Raw genomic sequence first — 22,657 nt, 5'->3', positions numbered from 1 at the left:
AAGATTGTTTTACACAAAAATACGTAATTATCAATTCACAACAGCGCGCCCATTTTACAGCGCATGCGCTTTAGAAATTTCAAGAATTTATTTTTTTTTCTCTCAAATTCTCTCTCTCTCTCTCTCTCTACCCCCTCCTCTCAATATCTAAATTTCTTTGTTTTGATTCTTGGAACACAGCTGTCAAGGTTTAAACAGGTGTAGTAACGCTGGAGGTTTTCACACCTGCAGGAATTGGAATTTCAGCTACAGGATTCATTCCTTATTTTCTACATAATTTTTTTTTTTTACAGGAAAAAACCACCACTGATTGCATTGTTCTATTACAAGGTCTTAATGACGATAAGAATGCCATTTTTAAAAAATGTCAACACACAGCCAGACAGGTAACAACAGCCTGTCTGTCTTCAAGTTCTAACTTGTTGAAACAAAATTAAAGCAAAGTCGTTTTTAAAAGCTCAAGGAATTTAATATTTTTCGTTTTGTTTACTCCTAGCCAATTGCAATTGTGTGAATGTTTCGAATTTTAGCAATTTTTACCGGAAACACCCAGTTTGGGCTTTCCTAAGTCCAAAGATGGTTTTCCAGATTTTTGATGCATTTCGTACCCTTTAGTAGAGTTTCGCTAACAGAGCACTAACAGGTCATTTCTTGGAGAAAAAAATTGCACTTTCTTTTCTTTAAGGGTCCGGAAAATTGAAGAAAACTTTGGCATGACTAATTTCTTTTACTTCCAACCGTTGATGGAGAAGGATATATCCTCTCTGAGGCATTCAGGGAATGGTTATCTCCAACCCGCTCTGGAGAGGTTAAACTAGATTTGAATTTAGCATCATTCTACAGTTTCTTTTAATTTTGAGGATGAATTTTCTTTAGAATATCTCAGGAACAGATTAGTGAGGACAGAGTTGACAGAGTCGTGATCACTGACTGCCTATAAAGTTTCATTAGCGAACCCTGCGGCGAAGACCCGGCAAGTACTGCCGCACAAAATGGAACCCAGGGCCGGATTTACCTATAGGCTAACTAGGCTTCAGCCTAGGGCCTCTCAAGATCAAGAGGGTCCTACATTCAAATTGTTAGCAAAATTAAAATTACACTATTCTAAAAAACAGTGAACACCTAAAACACTGAACCGAAAATAAGGAGAAACATATCGATATATATCACAGTAGTGATGTGATTTTATTATCTCTCATGTAATTTACAAACTTAAAAAATCGGAGGTGAAAGGGCCTCTCATAAGTGGAATAGCCTAGGGCCTACTTTTCATCTAAATCCGGCACTGATCGAACCCTAGGTACTTTTTGGTGAAGCTTAACTCCAGTATGTGATTTGTAAGTCCCCACCAAGCTTTCTACCTCTGCTGATCAAGCAAAATGACAAAAATGCACACACCTTCCGTGTTCCTGTTGGCAAATGGCCACGGGGGTCTTTACAAACCCATGTTCCACTTATACTTCGACCTTGTTTCACTTTTTAAAAGGCTATGAAAGGCTCAGAAAATTTCGCTAAAAATGAGCTATCAAATCACAATTGAATTGCCTAAATAGCCAACGACACACACCTGCTGGTATTACCTGTCACTTCTTTTTTTAAAAAAAACTGAAAATTCCCATTCAGATAGCCATCTTTTAATTTAAACGCGGATTGCGTCATAATCATCACGTAATGCACGTGTACCTTGGTTAATAGCGTCACCAAAGTTTTTTTTTCTACTTTGCTATCCTTGATTAAACTATTGTGTAATTGCCATTATAAATTTTCATTGTTCTTATTAATCATTCATCATTTCTTTATATATATTGTTCGAAAAGAGAAAAATTCTCACATTTCGTAGATCAGTAAACGGAAACTAATCAAAACTAAGAATATATTAAGTACATTTCTCTCATTGTTCATTAGGAAGATCTCTCATACTTTCTTAATTAAACTTTTTTCCTCTAATTACAAACTAACACAAAGACACACGTAGATAAGTGTGTGTGTTAGCGCTCCGCTAATTGAGAGATAAAGAATAGAGGAGATTGTCGTTATCAAACGAATGTTAGGCATCTTAATCATATTATACTTAGATGTTTGAATGACGCATATTAAATATATATTATCAAAAGCGCGGTTTTTTCCTTTAATTATTCATTAAATAGTAATTTTTAACTTCTTTTAAGTGGTACGTCATTTCTATCTTTAAGCAAGATGACAGGTCTCTGCTGAAGAGGAGCTAAGGGAGAAGGGCGATGAAACCATACGAGGCTAAGAGCTGAAAATAACGGGCGAGGGTTGAGGCAGGCGAAGATTTATCGTACGAGGTGTGGCTATTAAATAACAAGACTGATACTGCTACAGAAGAATGTGCATGTGCCAAATCCTAGCTGTCCAGCGTAAAGCCTTCTCTTTCGATTGCAGCGTCTCTCTCATGTTTGTAGAGAAATCTGTCTTACCGGAACCGTCGTTTGTGTAAGAGTTGTTAAGTTTCGTTTTGCCGAAAACATGACACTATACAACGTAGTAGAGCAACGAATTGTCGGTGAAACACATCAAAACTTGATAAAACCGCTACTGAAACTTCATCTTTTATTAAAAGAAGTTTATGGCGATTAATGTTGAATCACGTGCGCGAGTATTTTGATTGGTTCAAGCTTTTCCAAGATGGCCGAGAAGACGTCGGAGATGATGACCGCCCGGGGTCGCCCTTCCACGTCCAAAACGAATGAAAATATCGATTATAATTAATCAACACTACTACCGTGAGGTTCTTGCTCAACTCCGTGAAAAGAGTAAGAAAAAAAAACGACCCGGTTTTGGGGAAGAACAAGTCACGAGGTTCTCCATCAAGACAACCGGCGCCGGCTCACACTGCATTGTGTCTGTCAAGACGACGTTTCTAGCCAAGTACAACATCCCAGTTTTAGGCCATCCGGACTTATTCGCCTGACCTGGCGGCCCCATGTGACTTTAGATCTGTTCCCCCAAAGTCAAATCTTGCATTAAAAGGAACACGATTTCAGTCTCCGTTGAAGCTGTGAACAAGAGGAGGGGTGTATATTGAAGGTGATCATAACTAAATATGTATAAATTTAAAATAAAATGTTTTACAGCAATAGTCTCGTCATTTAATAGCCACACCTAGCACTATAACCGTAAAAGATGACGGGAGGTTTTTTACACTGGACAGATCGGGAATCTTACTTCCTCCATCGATCCGGATTTTTTTTGGCTAGGTGTAGTCGCCCAAAATAAAGAAAAGCGAGATTAAGACGATTGAGACACGTGGAGAAGATGCCTGCGCGGAGGTTATTAAATGGGAAACCAGAAGGCGCAAGAAGAACTCGAGGGCGCCTTCGACTTAGTTGATAGTTGGAAGATGTAGAGGAGAACCACGGTCTAGTTGAAGTGAGAAGATGGTGCCCTTTTTAAGGCCACAGTTCAAAATGATTAGGGAAAATTAAGGAGGTCGAGGTTCTACTCTATAGTCCGTGGCACCGAGTAGTGAGTAAGATGTCAAACTATTTTACAGATAAAGAAAAGAGATAGGAAAGCAAAACGATAATAAATCATTTTTTGGATTCCTGGAAAATTACTCCCTTCATTTTATGAATGAATGAAGTGAGATAAGAGAGAGTAAAAAAGAAAACCACATTCATTCATGAGTTGAGTAACCATGTCCGGAATCGGCTTGCTGACGCATCAACCGGCTTGGTTAATTCCACATAAGCGTAAAACAACTTCTACTTATCCAATAGTAAGCAAGATTTTTATCAATCTTAAAAAAATAAATAAGTATAATGGTAAAACATAAAAGCGTCAAACAAATCACGAACAGGATTTCTTTAAATTTATTTATTCTAAATGGGGGGGGGGGGTCAATCAAAAATATTCAAACTTCTCAATAATTCTCAGGCAAGCGCAAGAACATCAACCATTTCACACGTTTTGTTTCACAATTCGGTGAATCACAAAAGATGAATTTCCGGTTAAAACGAGTATCTTTAAAATTTGGCAACACAGAGATTTCGGTTGTTCAAAAAAAAAAATTGAAATTAGTGATTGCCTAATCTACATACATATTGCTTAATTACTACCACAAATTACTGTGTGAATCCAACAGAACTTAGAATAAAGAATAAAGCTCTTCTAATTGCCTAACAAGAAATTCACGCAATAGCAAGATGCCGTTTAGTTTAAACCAAGGACAGGAGCTACAGGGATAAGCGAGACTGTTATCCCCTCCGATAGCTAGGCTGCCATTAATGCGCTCAACTCCTGGGTAATCAGCTCGAGGATGATTGAGAATATCTTGGTAAATTCAAAGTCCTGGACAAAAAATATATATATATAGTTACTCTATTGGAGGCTGCACTGAAGACCTCTTCAGAATGACCTCTTTCCTGGTTTGAAAATCCTGAAAGGCCCTAGAACTACTGGCGCGCACAACAAAGTTCGGCTGGAATGGGTACCGGGTCATGTAGGAATTAAGGAAGCTGATCATCTGGCCAGGAATGGAGCTAACACTCCTTTCATCGGCCCAGAGCCAGTCCTAGGGATCACCAGGAGTTCGGTTCGTTCAGAGACTGGATCTGGAGGGAGCACGAAAAGAACTGGGTGATGTGTCCTGGGGTTAAACACAGCAAGACTATTGCTTGCCTTGGATGTGTAAACAAAGAACCAAAGAGCTGCCCTGTGCTTGGGAAGAAATCAGATTACTCCTGATTACAGGCCTATTCAGACAGGGGCACGGTGGGTTCAGGAAGCATCTGCGCAAGGTGGGGGCTTATTAGCTCGGAACCATTGTGCAGATTATGTCAGGAAGAGGAGGAAACGGCCTCTCACCTGCTGATTGATTGCGTTGAAATCGAGCGGAAAGCGCTATGAAGCCTTTGAAATGCTGAGGCCGAAGGAGATAGTAGCGCAAAAAGAACTAGTAGGGAAAGTCCTCAACCTCTTTAGGAGGAGAGGGTTCGCCTACTAGAAGGGGCTGGTACAATAAGTCTTTTGTGGCTGCGGTGCCGTGGGGCTTAGGTCCCATCCCATCTATTATCTTATCTTACTCTATTGGAGAAACTAAGGCGTTGGCGTGAAGAAGAATGAAATGACCAAATGACCCTGGCGAAGTAAGGCGATGAAATGACCCTTTTTGTGGCATTTGAACCTTTCTATGGAGTAGACGATGGTTTTCTCCGGTAGAAGTTCAAAGAAAAAAGGGCGTCATTGTCGACTCGAGAGGGCACCAGTATAAGCTGGTGTCTGAAACGCGATGGAGAAAACTCGCAACACAACATTGTGAATATTTTCTAAGATAGATTAAAACACTTGGAATATTTCCTCCCTGGAAACCCTCACACAGAACCTGGGACTCCTCAGATGTCTTCGAACTAGAGCCGTTGGGAGTCACCTGACAGTAGGATGTGACGTACAACTGAGCTATTAAACGTTAAAAACTCAGAAAAAAAGTCAATTTTCTGTTGATCTATATTTTGCTAGCAATTTTCACACTTCCAATACTTAAGTATAATTCACGTATTAGAACCGTAAAAATTGAAACAGCAATTTAGGGAGAGCCTAATTTTATCCCTCCAATTAGGTAAAAAAATATTTTAACTGAAAGTAATAGACCAACAGAAATTATGTTTATATAAAAAGTTTAAAGTTAATTATTGATCAGCTTTCGAAAAAATAAAAAATACATTTAAATTCAGGTAGAGTGGCACTTTTGGTCGGCTCAAAATTTGGAAATTTGTTTACACATTACTTCCTGATAACACGATCCCGGCGATAAGATCGTACATAAAGTCTAAAATGACACTTTCAAGGGAAACCTGCACCTGGTAGTGGAAAGTTAGCAGAGAAGCTACAGATTTTTCGTGTACAAAGTACGTAACAAGTTTTCTAGTTTTCAACTATTTCCTCTTTTATTTGTTTGAATTCCCCCTCCCCCACGGAAATAGATTTCAGGGGAGAGTTCCGGGAAAGGTTATTTAGGTTTTCCTGGAAAGTGCCATTTCTATGTGCTGTGTAGTTTGAGCAATAACCTACAAATTTGAACTACATCTATTAACTTACAAAAACTATTTTTATCCTGTTCATTTTTGCCCTTTAGTGTATCCTTGACAATTGTGCATACCTGGAAAAAAGAAGAAAAAACAAATTAGTAAATAAGAATACGATAAAAGATTTCATTAAACAAAAAATCCCTAATCAATGACTTTTGGCAGTCATGTGATCTGGCTAAAAAATTTAGGAAAAATCCTAAATTTGATTTTATAATATTTAATGAACTATTTGTGAAAAAAACCATTAACTACAAAGTTGATTACGTGTGTGTTACACAACCTCCAACTTATAATTATGGCAGTAATTATATACATAAATCAGGTTCAAGAACCTACTTGACTTATGTATATTTTCTTTCCTGCGACTATTTCAGGTATCAATAATTATAAGTTTGACAACTTGAAAAGAAATAATCAACTAATTTCATGAAATCTTATACACAAATTTGTAACAGAATAGTACCGTTAGTTTTATCAAATATTAAGGCTGGGAGTGGTTCAGCTATAATTTTATAGTTTAAAAATGTAGATTACTGTTTAAAGACGTGTTTGGTTTTTATTTAGCCATCTATTTAGTTCCTAGACATAATCTTGCATCAGCAGAACTTCTGAACAGTAATCGAGAATGCAGTTTGCGTAATTAATATAAATGCATACTAAAGTAATATAAACGGAAACTAGTATTGTATTTATTCTTGGACGAATTATGTTACTCAAAGCTGTTTCTTACAGAGGTTAATTCAAAGTCATAAGCGGAAGCAGAGAAGATCATAAATTTGTTACGTAACTGTTGCAACGAAATTGAAAACGGAAGAAGATGTAATGAACATCATCATTCGAGGTTAATAAATTGTTATTTTTAGCAAAAATTCATGGTATGAGTCTTATCACATTCTGTACTGTAACAGCAGGAGCCTGTCCCTCGTAGATATCAATTCTTAGACCTAAATATGTGATCTCCTAGTAGTAATTTCAGTAACCTTACAAAGTGCTAAAGCTTGACTAGCTTTGAAAGCAGATTTACTGCCTACATCTCCTCCAAGGAAGGCTGTGGGCACAATAGTCCAAAAGCTCCTGCGCAAATCGCTTTGGCAGAGATGTAGAATCTGCTTCTTTTCATTTCAACATTAAAGAGGTGCCCTAAACAACCCCTCCACATAAAAAAAACAGCCCAGAAGTGGGATAAATGTTAAAGCACCAAGGAATGCAGTTTTACCTTGAAATAACTGTTGAAGGTTCCTACACTTTTATAAGAATTATTCTTAATATACACCTTTATCGACAAGAATATCCAGGTCATCGAAGGTGGAGCTGCTACTAGTCATCAGGAATGTCGTGTGTGTAGTTTGTGGTTTGTGCATTCATTAAACAAAGAACGTAACACTGGTATAAAATGTCATAAACTAGTATATGAATTTTAAAACTAATTGTAATAAAACGCAATTTTAAAAAGCAAAGCTAAACAAAACAATACATAAAAAAGAGTATAAATAAGTCAACAAAGAAATTAATCCTTCAAACAATATTAACAAATAATAATCGTAAAAATAATAATACAAAACAAATATTAAATTTGAAAAACTTTCCATAATAGGTAATACGTCAAATGTTTTCTATATTAACATAATCCTAAATAAATCATTCAACTAGAAATTGATTGTGTTTCACGATTTAAAACTATCAACTAAATTGTAAAAAAAAATGGTTAGCACACGTACTAAGAATGGATGACGTCAAAGTCGCAGTGAAGAGTGTGTAGTTGATAGTAGGATTGATGGGCCTAATAAGATGTAAAAGCCAGAATGTAATTGACCAGAAAGTTAACGTTCGATATCTAAAATGATTAGATTAATCGAGATTTAACAGAGATCACAAAGTTCCAGTAATAATCAAAATTCGAATAAAATTAACCAGCTTGCAAGACTTCCTATTAGAAAACGGAAGAGAGAGAGAGAGTTGTTCATGAAACAATAAGTAAACCTGTAAACTAACTATAGTCTTATTGAAGCTTAAGCTTAGCAAAGCTTAAGCTAAATAACCTATTTACAAATTATTTACATATCAGATAATTCACGTAGTTTTTACTGTCACAGTAAAATAATATTTTTTATTAGAATCAACATTAGTAATTAAAATTTATAAATAGAGCACAAATAGAACTATATATTAGAGCTATATTGCAGTTATTGTGATACAATAAAATCTCTTTTTACAATAACTGTTTATTTAAAACAAATAGGCTATACAGCCCATTATATTAAAAGCTTTCTCCTTTTTAGTAATAATCATTTTAAGGCCCTTTAATACAGTGAAAGCCCTTGTAGTGAAAATTTCTAATAGAAAATTATTTATTTTATTAGATATCACTTAAAGTGGGCTAGACTAGTGCTCTTATTATGTTTGAAATAGAATTAGTTATAATACTAATAGAATATATTAACATAAATATATATTATTAGGTTATTAAAAATAAAAATACAATATATTAACAAGTTTTGAAATTAGTTATTTAGATTTCAACACCCAAATATTTTTAAAAAGTTCACAAAAGATGGCGACGAAAAATGAATAATGAATAAAACTTCTCTGGGAAAAGAAATACTTTTAACCAGCTGTTTTGAGAGCTATTTTTTAGAGATTAAAAGTGAAATTAAAACAAAAATACATGAAGAAAGTATTACTACAATCTGGGAGGGGAACCAAAACTTAGGAAGCCATGAGAAAGTGATCGAAGTAAATGAAGACTCTTAGTCACCTTGATGAAGATACAAAATGAATGCTTATGCTAAGAAAGATAGAAAAACAGTAGACCATGAAATCCATTGAGTAGATTGAATGAATGGTGGCTGTTGAGAGCAACGGCCTGTAAAGTTGTAAACACAACAAAACATGAATAAAGTTGTATAAGATGTAAAGGAGATAAGATTCGGCAGAAACTCATTTTGTATTTTTGTTTTTTTTTTGTTTTATTAATACTAAAGCTTTTTATAATGGAAATAAATGCAAATGAACTTTTACATATTAACTAAAATATACGAAAATAATCAATTGAGAAAATATAATAAACATATGGGCTTTAAGAAGCTGAATTATCTAAATGTTGAAATTGAGTATTTTTAGAAAAAAGTTTTTTCAGAGTACTGAATTTTAAAAGATAAAGCTGGCTATAAAGACAGAAGCCTGGGAGAGGGTAAAAAGTAGAAGAAGAAAGATGTTGATATGGCCAAGCTCATCCGAGGACCACCAGCAATAGAAGTAGTAGATTTGATTGATTAGTTATTTTGGAAATTCGAAAAGAACAAAAACAGAAACAAATTTGAAAAATTGTAGACACTAATTCATATTTGCCAGCTTTTCATCTCACGTTTATACGAGGGTCGTTTGAAAAGTCCGTGCAAAGTCAGAGAGATAGCACCACTGGCGCGTATCGAGGTTATGTTTAGTTAGTAGCATCTCTTGGAAGAACACACGCCAAGTTTCAGCCAGATCGGTCTATTTCTTTGTGGCTGGCATTCGTTTGAATCGAGGAAGTCGAGTGATTTTCAAAAAATGGACGAAAAAGAATTTCGTGTGTTGATTAAACACTACTTTATGAAAAGCAAAACGCCTCAGGAGACTAAAGAGAAGCTTGATAAACATTATTGTGACTCTGCACCTTCGATTAGAACAGTTTATAAGTGGTTTCAAAATTTTCGGAGTGGCCATATGGGCACACGCTGAACGTTCTGGACGCCCTGTTGAGGTTACTACTCCAGAAATCATTGATAAAATCCAAGATATGGTGATGGATGACAGACGAGTGAAGGTGCGTGAGATTGCTAGTGCTGTGGGCATCTCGAATGAACGGGTACATAATATTTTGCATCAACATTTGGACATGACAAAGCTATCCGCAAGATGGGTGCCGCGATTGCTCACGCTTGACCAAAAACGAAATCGTGTGAAGTGTTGCAAGGACGGTTTGCAGCTGTCACTGTGGATGAAACATGGATACATCACTACACTCCTGAGACCAAAGAACAATCTAAACAATGGGTTACCAAGGAGGAATCTGCGCCAAAAAAGGCGAAGACCGTTCCTTCGGCCGGAAAGATTATGGCGACTGTCTTTTGGGATTCGCAAGGAATAATCCTCATCGACTATCTGGAAAAGGGTAAAACTATTACAGGATGCATATTATTCATCGTTATTGGACCGTTTGAAAACCGAGCTGCAAGAAAAACGCCCACGATTGGCCCACAAAAAAGTCCTTTTCCATCACGACAACGCACCAGCTCACACCTCAGCAGTTGTGGTCGCAAAATTAATGGAAATAGGGTTCCAACTCGTTTCACATCCCCCCCTATTCTCCAGACTTGGCTCCCTCGGACTACTATTTGTTCCCCAATATGAAGAAATGGCTGGCGGGAAAAAGATTTTATTCAAACGAGGAGGTGATTGCAGAAACGAATGGCTATTTTTCAGACTTGGACAAATCCTATTATTCGGAAGAGATCAACAAACTAGAGCAGCGTTGGACGAAGTGTATAAGCCTAAAAGGAGACTATGTTGAAAAATAAAAAAGGTTTACCCCAAAAAATTAAGTAGTTTTTATTTTTGCACGGGCTTTTCAAACGACCCTCGTGTATGAGTTCCCACTCCATTAAGTTTAACGCTTTTTTTTGAGTATGCAATTCTCCAAGCTATTTACTAGAATCTGTACTCATTTTTATTTGATTAATTAAAAAAAAAAAACTCTGAGAACTTTTAAACCAATTACCAAACCAACTGTAATTAAAACTAGATTAATTAGAGAAAAAATACGCAACATTTGCAATTTATTATTTTTAATGCTGAAGGCAAATTCAAGTTCCAATTAATGTTTTTCTTAAATTTAATATCATGTGAACATACCTTTTATTATACTTAGTAATCTTTTATTTTACCTTTTACTGTATTTAAAATAGTTATCAAAATGTTAAGCATTTTGTTTTAATTACTTTTGAGAGGGTAAAAAATCAATTCAATGAAATATTTCCACAAGGAATTAATCACCAACGACATTCGTCATTATGAAATTGCATCGTTACACAAAAAAAGCATCTGTAACAAAGTAAATACTATAACAATAAATTTAAAAAAGAAAAATTACTTATCGTTGAAAAAAATACTCTTATTTAAATTTGCGACTGCAGCGGTTGTTGCAACAAGCAAATGTGATATAAAGTCGTGAATGAAGATAGGAGAAGGCACCCAGTGGCGACACTCCATTAAGAGCACTATACTGCTCTTATGAGGAGAGTAGATCGCGGGGGCCATCATCTCTTCAAGCTCCTTGGAGGATTACCTGGTAATGTGGAAGAAGATAGAGGTGTTCTATGAGAGCGTTAGGATGAGCTGCTGTAAAGGAATGAAATTTTAAGAAACGAGTTTTAGTAAGGTCCGTTAATGAAAGGGATTTTCAGATCATTATGAATGGTGAGGTTAGAAATATATAGAATGGAGCGTTAAGTAGTTTTCAGTAGTATTTTTGGACTGTAAAGTCTGGATGCGTAAAGAATTTGGAACGTTTAGTCGATCCCCGATACTTCGATGCCGTATCACCCCAAATAGGTCGCAGTAACAACAAGTATAAGAGTCTTTTGTTTTGTAGGTTGAGGTAAGATCGTTTGTCTCAAGTAGTCTGGCGAGAAGTTTTGTAGCGTTTGGTTAGTTTCTTGTCTTTTCAGTCTAGTATCGGGGATTCCATGTCAACCGTTTGCTTCTAGGTACAGTCCAGGGTAGCGTACTTTGTCCACAGTTGGTAAAGGAGTTTGGTTCAAGAAATATTTTAATTAAAATTAATGAAGAAATAACAGTTAATAAAATAAAATTTATCAATTAAATTAACAGACCCATAATTGCTTATCCGTTACCCATCCGCATTTAGTCCATTTCCGTGAAGTGTTCCGAGTTGATCCTAAAGTCGATTTTTGTAAGTAAATTTGAAAAAATTATTTATAAATTATATTGTGATTAATTTATTAGTAATAATTTCAAAATTGATATAAGTAAACAATAAATTCATGTATAAGAAAGAATAGAATAGTAATAGCAAATAATTTGAGGACTAAATTATGGTAATAAATATGGCTAGCTTAAGATAAAGAGATTCTGATACATATCTTCTGGAATCATTCGTTTTTTTTATAACTTAAACAATTCAATCGAACATAAAGATAACACAATTTAATGTTCTTGAATTAATTTTAATAGGTGATTTGTTTTAATAAATGACCAACGAACGAAGAAAGTTCATTTCATATTCTAATTCTAAAGTAGAATTAATGTACGTTTCAATGCATTTTGCTAAATATATTTTTGGTATCAGCGAAAATGTTTATAATTTTGGTTCGATTAGTACTGAAAATGCATAGAAAAATGCAATCACAAGGCTTTTTTTGCCCGTCGGCTGCTTAAGCCATCAGAAGGTTTTCTTATAATTTGTTTAAACTTAGTACCTATTATAATCACTGGAGAAAGTTAATTAATTAAGTAAACTAATCAATAATTATTTAACTTACTTAAACATTTGGCAGAGATATGATCAATTTTTTGATTCTTCACAAACTTGGTAATTACCAATTTAGTAACTGGATTTGCTTTCATCATATCGTTTCATCCGTTTCATATCGTTTATTGCTTCTTTAATCATAGTTTCACTTATTACTTAGTTTTTGAAAACTCTACTCAATTTTCTCTTCATGTCTTAGAAAATCCATTTTTATATTAAGTGCTTAAACAAAACAGAAAAAAAACTATATTGGAAAATGTGAATTTTATGATGCAAATTTTTAAATTTAAACCATACCTTGTTCTATTGATAGTAAATCTAAATAATTCTTGAGTTTTTGTCACTAGAAATGCTCCTTTTCTCTTTAAATAACAAAAAAATCACTTCCGTTCTCATTTACATCCACTAAATATTTAAAACAAACACTTTCTAAATTACAGATGTTTCGGTACAGTGTCCTGAAATAAGAAGAAGAAGCTGGAATTTTACAGCAGCTGCATTTAACACCGTAAGAACAACTCATTTCTAATTTTCTAGAATTAGAAGAACTATCATAGCCGAAATCTATTAGATTTTTACTTAAATATAAAACACTATAAAAATATATATGTTTTTGCAATAAGAATCAATTACGTAAACTATTAATTGGAAAAAGAAACACAAGAACTGTAACAACTTTAACCTAAAACCATTCCAAACAATGGTTTTACCTCTAGCCATTTACGGTACACGCAGTTTTAGCAATAAAATTGTCAACTTTTAATCTAGTTAAACTATAAGAAGCACATTTTACATTAATAGAAACCAGAATTACAAACATCATCTAGGATGTAAACAAGATTGTTGACATGATGTGAACATTAAGCTGCTATTAACGTAATCACTACGATTTTAATGAGAAAATACGCAAACGTTCCCTCCATTATTATTCCTTCTTGTAGCACTCTAGGGACCATTTTAATAACTTCTTCTGTAAATATAAGTACGCGTTAAACTTTAAATTGAATTTTTTGTCCCTCGGCTAACAATAAATTTAATTTGAACATTATATTATGTTTATTGTTTGATGTATAGAAGATTTACATAACTTCTTTTATACTTAGAATACTATTTTACTTTAGCTATATTATGAACAGAACATAAAATCACCTGTGGATAAGAGGCACCTTGAAAGGTATTCAACAAATTGATTTGGTATTTTCTTTTTATTATCAGTAAGGGTAGCTTGGATTTTCTTCTATTTTCAATCATTTCAACAATTAAGGATTAAAAATTGGCGAGGAATCGGTCCAAATAAAAACAACAACTCGTCTTTAGACTTTGGTTTTCGTTTTTTCTGAATAATTTCTTTCAAAATGGCCGCTCTTTGGAAAGTAAACAACTTTATTCTTCTTAAACCAGCTGTTTCCCCCCGCCCACTAAGTATTCAAGAATAAATTTTTAAACCGCATAAAGCGAGCGGTTTTAAAACTAGTCGATTATTTCTGGTGGTTAATTTCTTTTCTTGATGCGTTTTAGTTTTTAATAGAACATTTTTGTTTTGATGTGGTTTTCTGTAAGAAAGTATGTAAAAGTAGACAATGTCTGCCTGACATAATGCTTATTTTTTTTTTTTTTAATCTGACCGCAAAATCCAATTAGCTAATCTGAAATTAAATAATTATCTACAATATTAAATTGTGTTTTTCATGCATTTTCGATTGTTAGGTCATTCAAGTCGTTCTAAAATTGGGGCTTATGAAATATTTCTACAATAGAGCGATCAAAAATCTAAAAATTTATAAATTTTTCAGTAGAAATAGTTTTTTTTTTTTTTAAGAACTTCAAATGAATTTTATAGGAAAATTAAAGAAAAATCTATAATTAGGTGAAACTTTCTTTTTACTGTTATAATTTTCTCCATTCTATTTTAATCCCCAAGGTTATCCCTGGGCCATTTGCTTTTCAATTTCCTTTGCAGTGTTGGCTTACCCTTTACTAAGAGAAGGGACAAAGAGAGCTACAAAAATCTTGTATTTTTCGACAAAACGCTGGATGTGTCAGGCGAAGTTAAGTATCTAGGTGTCATTCTGGACTCTAGACTTACTTGGAAGGCACATCTGGATAAAGTTACCCTTAAGGCTAAACAGGCCTTATGTGGTATAACCAGGACCTGTGGGAAGACTTGGGGTCTTCGCCCAAAAATGACCCACTGGTTGTATACAAGAACAGTCATACCTATCATCACCTACGGTGCAGTGGTGTGGTGGAGGAAGACTGAACAACAGACGGCCATAGAAGCTCTTGCTAGGGTACAAAGGATGGCCTGTATTTTGATTACAGGGGCCTTTAGCAGTGCTCCTACTGCTGCGCTGGAGGTACTGCTGGGGTTGCCTCCGCTTCAGTTTGTTATTCAAGCGGAGGCAAGGGCTGGCGCGTACAGACTAGTGAGGAATGGACAATGGAGGCGCATTAGCTCCTCTATTGGGCATATGAATATTATAGACAAGGTCGACCCTTTGCCAGTATTAGACATGGTTGGGGACAGTGTCTGTCCTAGATACAGTTTCGAGACTCCGTTTCAGGTGATCCTCAGATCGAGGAATGAATGGAGGGTAAACTGGACCGAACAGTGCCAGAAGGGAGTCATGTGGTTTACGGATGGCTCCAAGATGGCCTGCGGGACCGGAGCTGGAGTGTATGGGGCTAAACCTAAGGGACTCATTGAGAGTCCTCTTGGGAGATACGCTACTGTATTTCAGGCCGAGGTCTTTGCCATTAGAGCTTGCGCTGGGGAAAATCTGCGAATGGATCTTAGAAATAGGGAGATTTGCATTTTTTCGGACAGTCAAGCGGCACTGAAGGCCCTCTCTTCCTTCAGAATTACCTCTTCCCTGGCCTGGGAATGTAAAAAGGCCCTAGATCAACTGGCTCGGCACAACAAAGTCCGATTGGAATGGGTGCCGGGCCATGTGGGGATCAAGGGGAATGAAATAGCTGATCAGTTGGCCAGGAATGGAGCTAATACTCCCTTCACTGGGCCGGAACCAGTCCTGGGGATCACTAGGGGTGCAGTTCGTGAGGCTCTCAGAGACTGGTTCTGGAGAGAACACGAAAAGTACTGGGTGATGCTTCCAGGGGTCAAACACAGCAAGAGGGTTATGCCCTTGTTGTGCAAACAAAGAACTCTAGGTTTGGGCAGCAATCAGATTACTCTGATTACAGGCCTATTCACGGGGCACGGAAGGTTCAGAAAGCACCTGCACAAGATAGGGCTTATTATTATTAGTTCGGAACCTTTGTGCAGATTGTGCCAGGAAGAGGAGGAAACGGCCTCTCACCTGTTGTTCGATTGCATTGCAATTGAGAGACTGCGCTATGACATCTTTGGAACCTTGAGGCCAAAGGAGATAATAGCGCAGAAGGAACTAGTAGAGAAAGCTCTCGACCTTTTTAGGAGGGGAGGTTTCACCTATTAGGTTTAAGGGGAAGGCACAATAAGCCTCGTGTGGCTGTGGTGCCGTGGGGATAGGGTCCCGCCCCGTCTTTTTTTTAAAATCTAAAAAAAAAAATCTTCGACAGGGCGCCACGGTAGCCGAGCGGTTAGAGGCGAGACCCGCAATGCTAAGATGTATTGTTGGTTTAGTGGGTTCGATTCCCCTGGTCTAGGCCTTGGATTTTATTTAATGGTTAATATGAGAAATTTGTAGTAAAGTATGTTAGGCGGTTATAGGCTAGACCCGCAAAGCTAAGATGAATTGTTGGTTTAGTGGGTTCGATTCCCCTGGTCTAGGCCTTGGATTTTATTTAATGGTTAATATGAGAAATTTGTAGTAAAGCATGTTAGGCGGTTATACATACACACAGATCTATTTTAAGTTTTCTAACTTAGGTACTCCTGTAGAGTTGTAAGAGGAAGTCTTGTAAGTCTACAAGATTCTTTTCTAATACAGACTAAAACTAAAGTGATTCATAATTCTTTACAGTTCTTTCACATGAACAAATACTAGACATAGTAAACATAATAAGCCAAAAGAATGCACAGAATAGCGGAAGTTGTGACCGAACGCGCGGGAAAAAGAATTAAGCCCCCCCGCTTATTTGGATGACTCATGGTAATAGATTACAAAGATTTAATGTCTGCACTGGTGAAGCTGTGGGGAAGGTTCTCTCTTGTATTTCTATCCCCCCACTGCTCTGTTCAAAAATTTTGTGATCTGTAACCTGTAATTTTATAAAGTTAACTAATTTACATGAACCTGTTCTACCAGCTGGGGCTTTTTTATTTTTTTCAAGTCCATAGCTGTGACTCATCTTGATTGGTTACTTAATTACTTGTAAAAAAAATTTTAAAACGAAAACGTTTTTAGGGTAACGATGACGTGTTTAGCGATAATAATTTTTGAATATATATAAAAATTGTTTGCTAGAAAAAAAATAAATCGATAGATAAATGGAAGTATAGACAATTGGTTTTAATATTTGTCAGTTTAAGTTATTATTATTTTTTACTGTTCATAAAAAAAACGGTCTGTTATCGCGTCATACTTAGTTTGGATACAAAAATTTTAAATATGAACAACAATAATTTTATTCTAGTTCCTAATTAGTCCAGGAAATGGCCAATGATGACTAGATATCGAGTACATTCAAAATACCATAATTTCATAACTTTACGGAAAAAGGAAGAACTAACACGTCATAAAAAAAAACACAAGTGACATAAATTTACATAAATAATGAACAAAACAAATTTGGACCAATCAGAGATGATCTAATCCTAAAATTATTTCCCATAAGTCTCAGTAATTATTAAGGAAAATAACCCAGAATAACTAATAAAAGATAATTACTTGGGACATACTTACGTACGTACGAAATTCTGACTACTTCCTACGTTAATTTTGAATAGTTTTTACATAAATTTTTATAAAACAAAAATTTCAGTTATGTCGTTTAGTTAGTAAAAATTGCGTTTTAGCAGTAATTAGCTTTACACTGAGTCATTTCAATTTTTTGAGTTTGTTCTGTTGGCATCACTGAGAATTTCCGGTGCAACTTTGTTAACCTGGTAATTATTTTGATTATTTTTAATATACAGGGTGAACCAGTAAGTAATGTCCATAAGGCCTACGTGTGTAGTACGAGGGTCGTTTGAAAAGTCCGTGCAAAGTCAGAGAGATAGCACTACTGGCGAATATCGAGGTTATGTTTAGTTAGTAGCATCTCTTGGAAGAACACACACCAAGTTTCAGCCAGATCGGTCTATTTCTTTGTGTTTGGCATTCGTTTGAATCGAGGAAGTCGAGTGATTTTCAAAAAATGGACGAAAAACGAAATCGTGTGAAGTGTTGCAAGGACGGTTTGCAGCTGTTCCAGAAGAATCCGCATGACTTTAAGCGTCGTTTCGTCACTGTGGATGAAACATGGATACATCACTACACTCCTGAGACCAAAGAACAATCTAAACAATGGGTTACCAAGGGGGAATCTGCGCCAAAAAAGGCGAAGACCGTTCCTACGGCCGGAAAGATTATGGCGGCTGTCTTTAGGGATTCGACTATCTGGAAAAGGGTAAAACTATTACAGGTGCATATTATTCATCGTTATTGGACCGTTTGAAAACCGAGCTGCAAGAAAAACACCCACGATTCGCCCACAAAAAAGTCCTTTTCCTTCACGACAACGCACTAGCTCACACCTCAGCAGTTGTGGTTGCAAAATTAATGGAAATAGGGTTCCAACTCGTTTCACATCCCCCCTATTCTCCAGACTTGGCTCCCTCGGACTACTATTTGTTCCCCAATATGAAGAAATGGCTGGCGGGAAAAAGATTTTATTCAAACGAGGAGGTGATTGCAGAAACGAATGGCTATTTTTCAGACTTGGACAAATCCTATTATTCGGAAGGGATCAACAAACTAGAACAGCGTTGGACGAAGTGTATAAGCCTAAAAGGAGACTATGTTGAAAAATGAAAAAAGTTTACCCCAAAAAATTAAGTAGTTTTTATTTTTGCACGGACTTTTCAAACGAACCTCGTACATCTAAAGTGGAGTTCAATGACGTATTGCCCAACTTTATATTTTCCACTGTTCATGAGTGACGTCACTTTAAATTTTTATTTTCTGAAGTCATTACTTTTTTCCAATAAAAATGTTATTACTCAGAAAGTTTTAGTCCGAGTTCGGATTCTGGATGACACGGTTAGAAAGACAAATAAATTTTCTAAAAATTGATACCATTTCAAAGTTATAAGTTATTCTCCCAAACAGCCTCAATCTTCCTCCTGGATACTGGAAAAATAAAAGTAATCGAAATATTTGAAGAAAACTCACATTAGGCCCTTATGTGATCATTATCCGACCTAGGTACTGGCCACTTTTCTAGTAAAAGTTTCCTTGTCTAATGTGGGCTTTCTAACGCGGTATATCATTTTCCAGGATTCCTTTTATCTTCGTATGAGAAATTACGTTTGTTTTTTGCAAGAAAAAACGTGTTCACGAGCCCTAAACAGTGTTAGTTTATCAAGTTGTTTAATTCATTGAAAACTCTTTTAGATGGATCAGCAGTCAATTTCTTAAAGTAGGCTGTCTTTAAATAAGGAAATCAAAGGTTACAAATTGCACTTTTAACATTTTACTTCTGATCTCCGTCTGAAATATTTGATATGAATATTTGAAATATATGATAACTCACACGACTTTTTTTTTCTGAGAGAAAAAAAGAGATCAGACGAAGGGGAGTTGGGGTGCCCCTTCTAAAATTTAAGTTAATTTTTAAGAGAAACTAAACGCTAAAACGGAAATCCATCTCCAACGTTGTTAATAATTTTACCGCAATGATTGTTCTACACAAGAACGATCTTTATTGCTGCTACAGACTAACTTCCTATTTCCTTCTTGCGTCACGTAAAATCCCACAAAAATGCGTTGCTAACAATTTGTTGTTTTTGTTATACCTTCAAGCCATGCATGCCTCCTCCAACCCTCCAACCGTATCTCCAAGTTTCATTATCGCGTCCTGAATATAAATCGTCAAACAGTCCGATGAACAAAAGAAAAGAAAGAACTGTATCGTATTGTCTGTCCATATTGAATTAGTTTAGCCAATAGAAAGTTCTGGTTTTACCCGTCTTCATAGTTTTTTTTTTATTATTATTCACCAATAGTAAAAGGAATAATAGGAGTGTCTGTGTGTAAAAATACATTACTATTTTTGTCTTTAACCTCAATACAAAATGTTCAATTATAGTTTACCCTTAACATAATTCATGAATTATGAGATTAACCAAAATAACATGAATTATGCTTATAAATAAATAATATTTTAAACTTAAAACAATTATTAATAAATCCCTAACTGGGAACGGGTTACAGGGATGGCTCAAATTTTGTTCATTTTTTTTTTTTTTGTATATAAGTACTAGCTCTTGGGTCACTAATGCCCCCATTTGCGCAAGAGTTAAGTTTAAAAACTGAATATTTTCAAAACTAAACATCTTTAAAATTCAGTTGGCTTAACGGGTAAAACGGGACGAAACAAGTGGCTATGGAAGTCTCTTTTTTTACAAACATAACTGAACAAAAGTGTGTTTTATCTGAAGAAAAATCTAAATATGGTTATTTGCTTTGGGTTGTTGATTTTTCTTTAACAAACAAAATATGAGTAAAATTATACATTTTATTTGATATTTTGTAAACACTTTTGTTTTATTTTAAATATACTACAAAAGCATTTGTCATCATTTGCGTTTTTAGAACGGTAATGATCAAGCTATAAATAAAGGTTATAGATAGCATTTAAATTGCTTTTGTGTCAATGTGTGATTGAACAAAAAATACAGATAGAATATAAATTATCCACCACAATTAGAAAATCCTAAATCAACCCGCGTAAACAAACAAATGGTTGCCTAGCAATTGTCTGACCCGCGGGTTCGCCATCACTGGATTAGCACAATGGTTTACTGGGATTCAAACGCGGAGATTCTGGATTCGAATCCAGCTGGTGGGCCACTTAGATTCCTCCCCCTTGGAGCTTCTTACAGCTCATAAGACTGAGTTGTCTTTAACTAGAGTATAGTGCCCGAAGGCCCGGCAGAGCACTGAACAAAAATCAATGAAAAGATATTGTAGCGCTTACGAGGTGTGGCTATTAAATAACGAGACTATTGCTGTAAAACATTTTATTCTAAATTTATACATATTTAGTTATTATCACCTTCAATATACACCCCCACCCCTATCCCTACAACGCTCCATGCGAATTTACCATTGTTCAGAAACAGTGCTGGAAGTCTTTTTCTGTCAGCTCCTGCATGGACGCGTGCCTTCAACGGAGGACTGAAATCGTGTTCCTTTTAATGCAGATTTGACTTTGGGGGAACAGATCTAAAGTCACATGTGGCCAGGCGAATAAGGCCTAAAACTGGGATGTTGTAATTGGCTAGAAACATCTTGCAACAGACAATGAAGTGTGAGCCGGCGCCGGTTGTTTTGATGGAGAACCCCGTGACTTGTTCTTCCACCAATCGGGTCGTTTTTTTCCTTACTCTTTCACGCAGTTAAGCAAGCACCTCACGGTAGTAATGTTGATTCAATTATAATCGGATATTTTCATCCGTTTCGGACGTGGAAGGGCCGGTCCCGGGCGGTCATCATCACCGACGTCTTCTCGGCCATCTTGGAAACGCTTGAACCACTCAAAAAACCCTCGCACGTTATAAACATTTATCGCCATTAACTTCTTTTAATAACAGATAAGTTTTAGTAGCGGTTTTGCCAAGTTTTGATGTGAAATTTCACAATTCGTTGCTCTACCACTATGTGTAGTATATCATGTTTTCGGCAAAACCAAACTAACAGCTCTTACACAAACGACGGTTCCGGTCAGTTTAATTTCTCTACAAACACGAGAGAGACGCTGCAATCGAAAGAGAAGGCTTTACGCTGCACAGCTGCCGGTCGTTAGGATTTGGCGCATGCATAGTTCTTCTGTAGCAGCATCAGTCTCGTTATTAAAAATTAAATAATATCCTTTATATACTAACCTTTTTATTTTCGTTGACAAAAAGAATAAATATGCGATAGATTTTCCATCAACGAACCATTTAAAACATTAACACCTGTGCGCGTATAAATATTTTAGCAATTATGACGGCACTAGTGGGATGTTTATTCCCTATTCGTAAAGCGATTCTATAAACAATCACATGACGACCATCAAGTTCCGTTCGATCCCACGAACTGAAGAACCAGGAGAACAAAAAAAACTTATCGACAAGATAAGAAGTGACAAAGCTTAGATAAGGGAGAAAAAGGAAATGGAGAGGAAGCTGATGAAGTGGGGGAGGAGAAACAGAAGCCGCGAAAGGAAATGACGTCTGAATAAGCGGGAACTGATAAAATATTCTCCGATAAGAATAGATGTATGCAATTAATTTGAACATTTTCTTAGGTACTTTTTTTGCAATGGCTTGCTTTATAAAATCTCATAAACAATTTTATTTTGTATTTAGGGAAAAAATCCCTTTTAGTCCTTATTTATTATCAATAAAAGCAAACTAATCTTCAAATTTTAGGTCTAGTACCGTTATGGCGAACCAATGACACGAGGAGAAAGAGGAGACCCGCGAACTCGTTTTGGGTGTTACGCGTCGATTATTATATAATTTCAAAAAATACAGCGACTTTTTTGAGTATTCTGTAGAAATTACGGTATTTATTGAGAATAAACGATCAGGCAAACATTCCTCAGATCAATGATCATAAAGTGGACCATTTGGTAGATATTCTTTCTCCACTATGGTAGCAAATATACCAAAAAAATTAAGAATATTTCTATATCTGACTCAGCACCAAGAGTTAAGTTAGGGGTTTATCACAATTTAGAGACGGCGAGCTCAAAAAGTTCTGCAACACTACAATACTCGTTACTCTGTTATAGGCTATAGTCTTTTTGAGTTCTGATCCACATATTGTGGAGATATTGATGGTTGAAATTTTTTTGGGTCATGATTCCCACTGAAATTGAGCACGCTATATGTACTCACTCTGTAACCAAAATATTTGAATGAAATTTTGTTCTATTAAAC

At 35.8% G+C, this 22,657-nt stretch overlaps 1 protein-coding gene across 3 annotated transcripts in view; it reads right to left on the bottom strand.

The window, feature by feature from the left end:
- The window catches only part of LOC141446524 (uncharacterized), a 140,337-nt gene that overhangs the window by 47,039 nt on the left and 70,641 nt on the right, over positions 1-22,657 (bottom strand). The window contains exon 1 of one of the 3 annotated variants that reach the window (XM_074113063.1): positions 21,614-21,797. The exons of the other annotated variants lie outside the window; for them this stretch is intronic. The gene's annotated coding sequence lies outside the window, so the exon portion shown is untranslated. Of the gene's footprint in view, positions 1-21,613; positions 21,798-22,657 lie in introns of those variants that run through there. 3 annotated transcript variants of the gene reach the window in all.

The sequence above is a fragment of the Rhodnius prolixus genome, unplaced genomic scaffold (assembly GCF_049639745.1).
Source record: "Rhodnius prolixus isolate KJV_2025 unplaced genomic scaffold, Rpr scaffold_7, whole genome shotgun sequence".
Taxonomy (NCBI): Eukaryota; Metazoa; Arthropoda; class Insecta; order Hemiptera; family Reduviidae; genus Rhodnius; species Rhodnius prolixus.
This window is presented reverse-complemented; position numbering and strand designations above follow the sequence as displayed.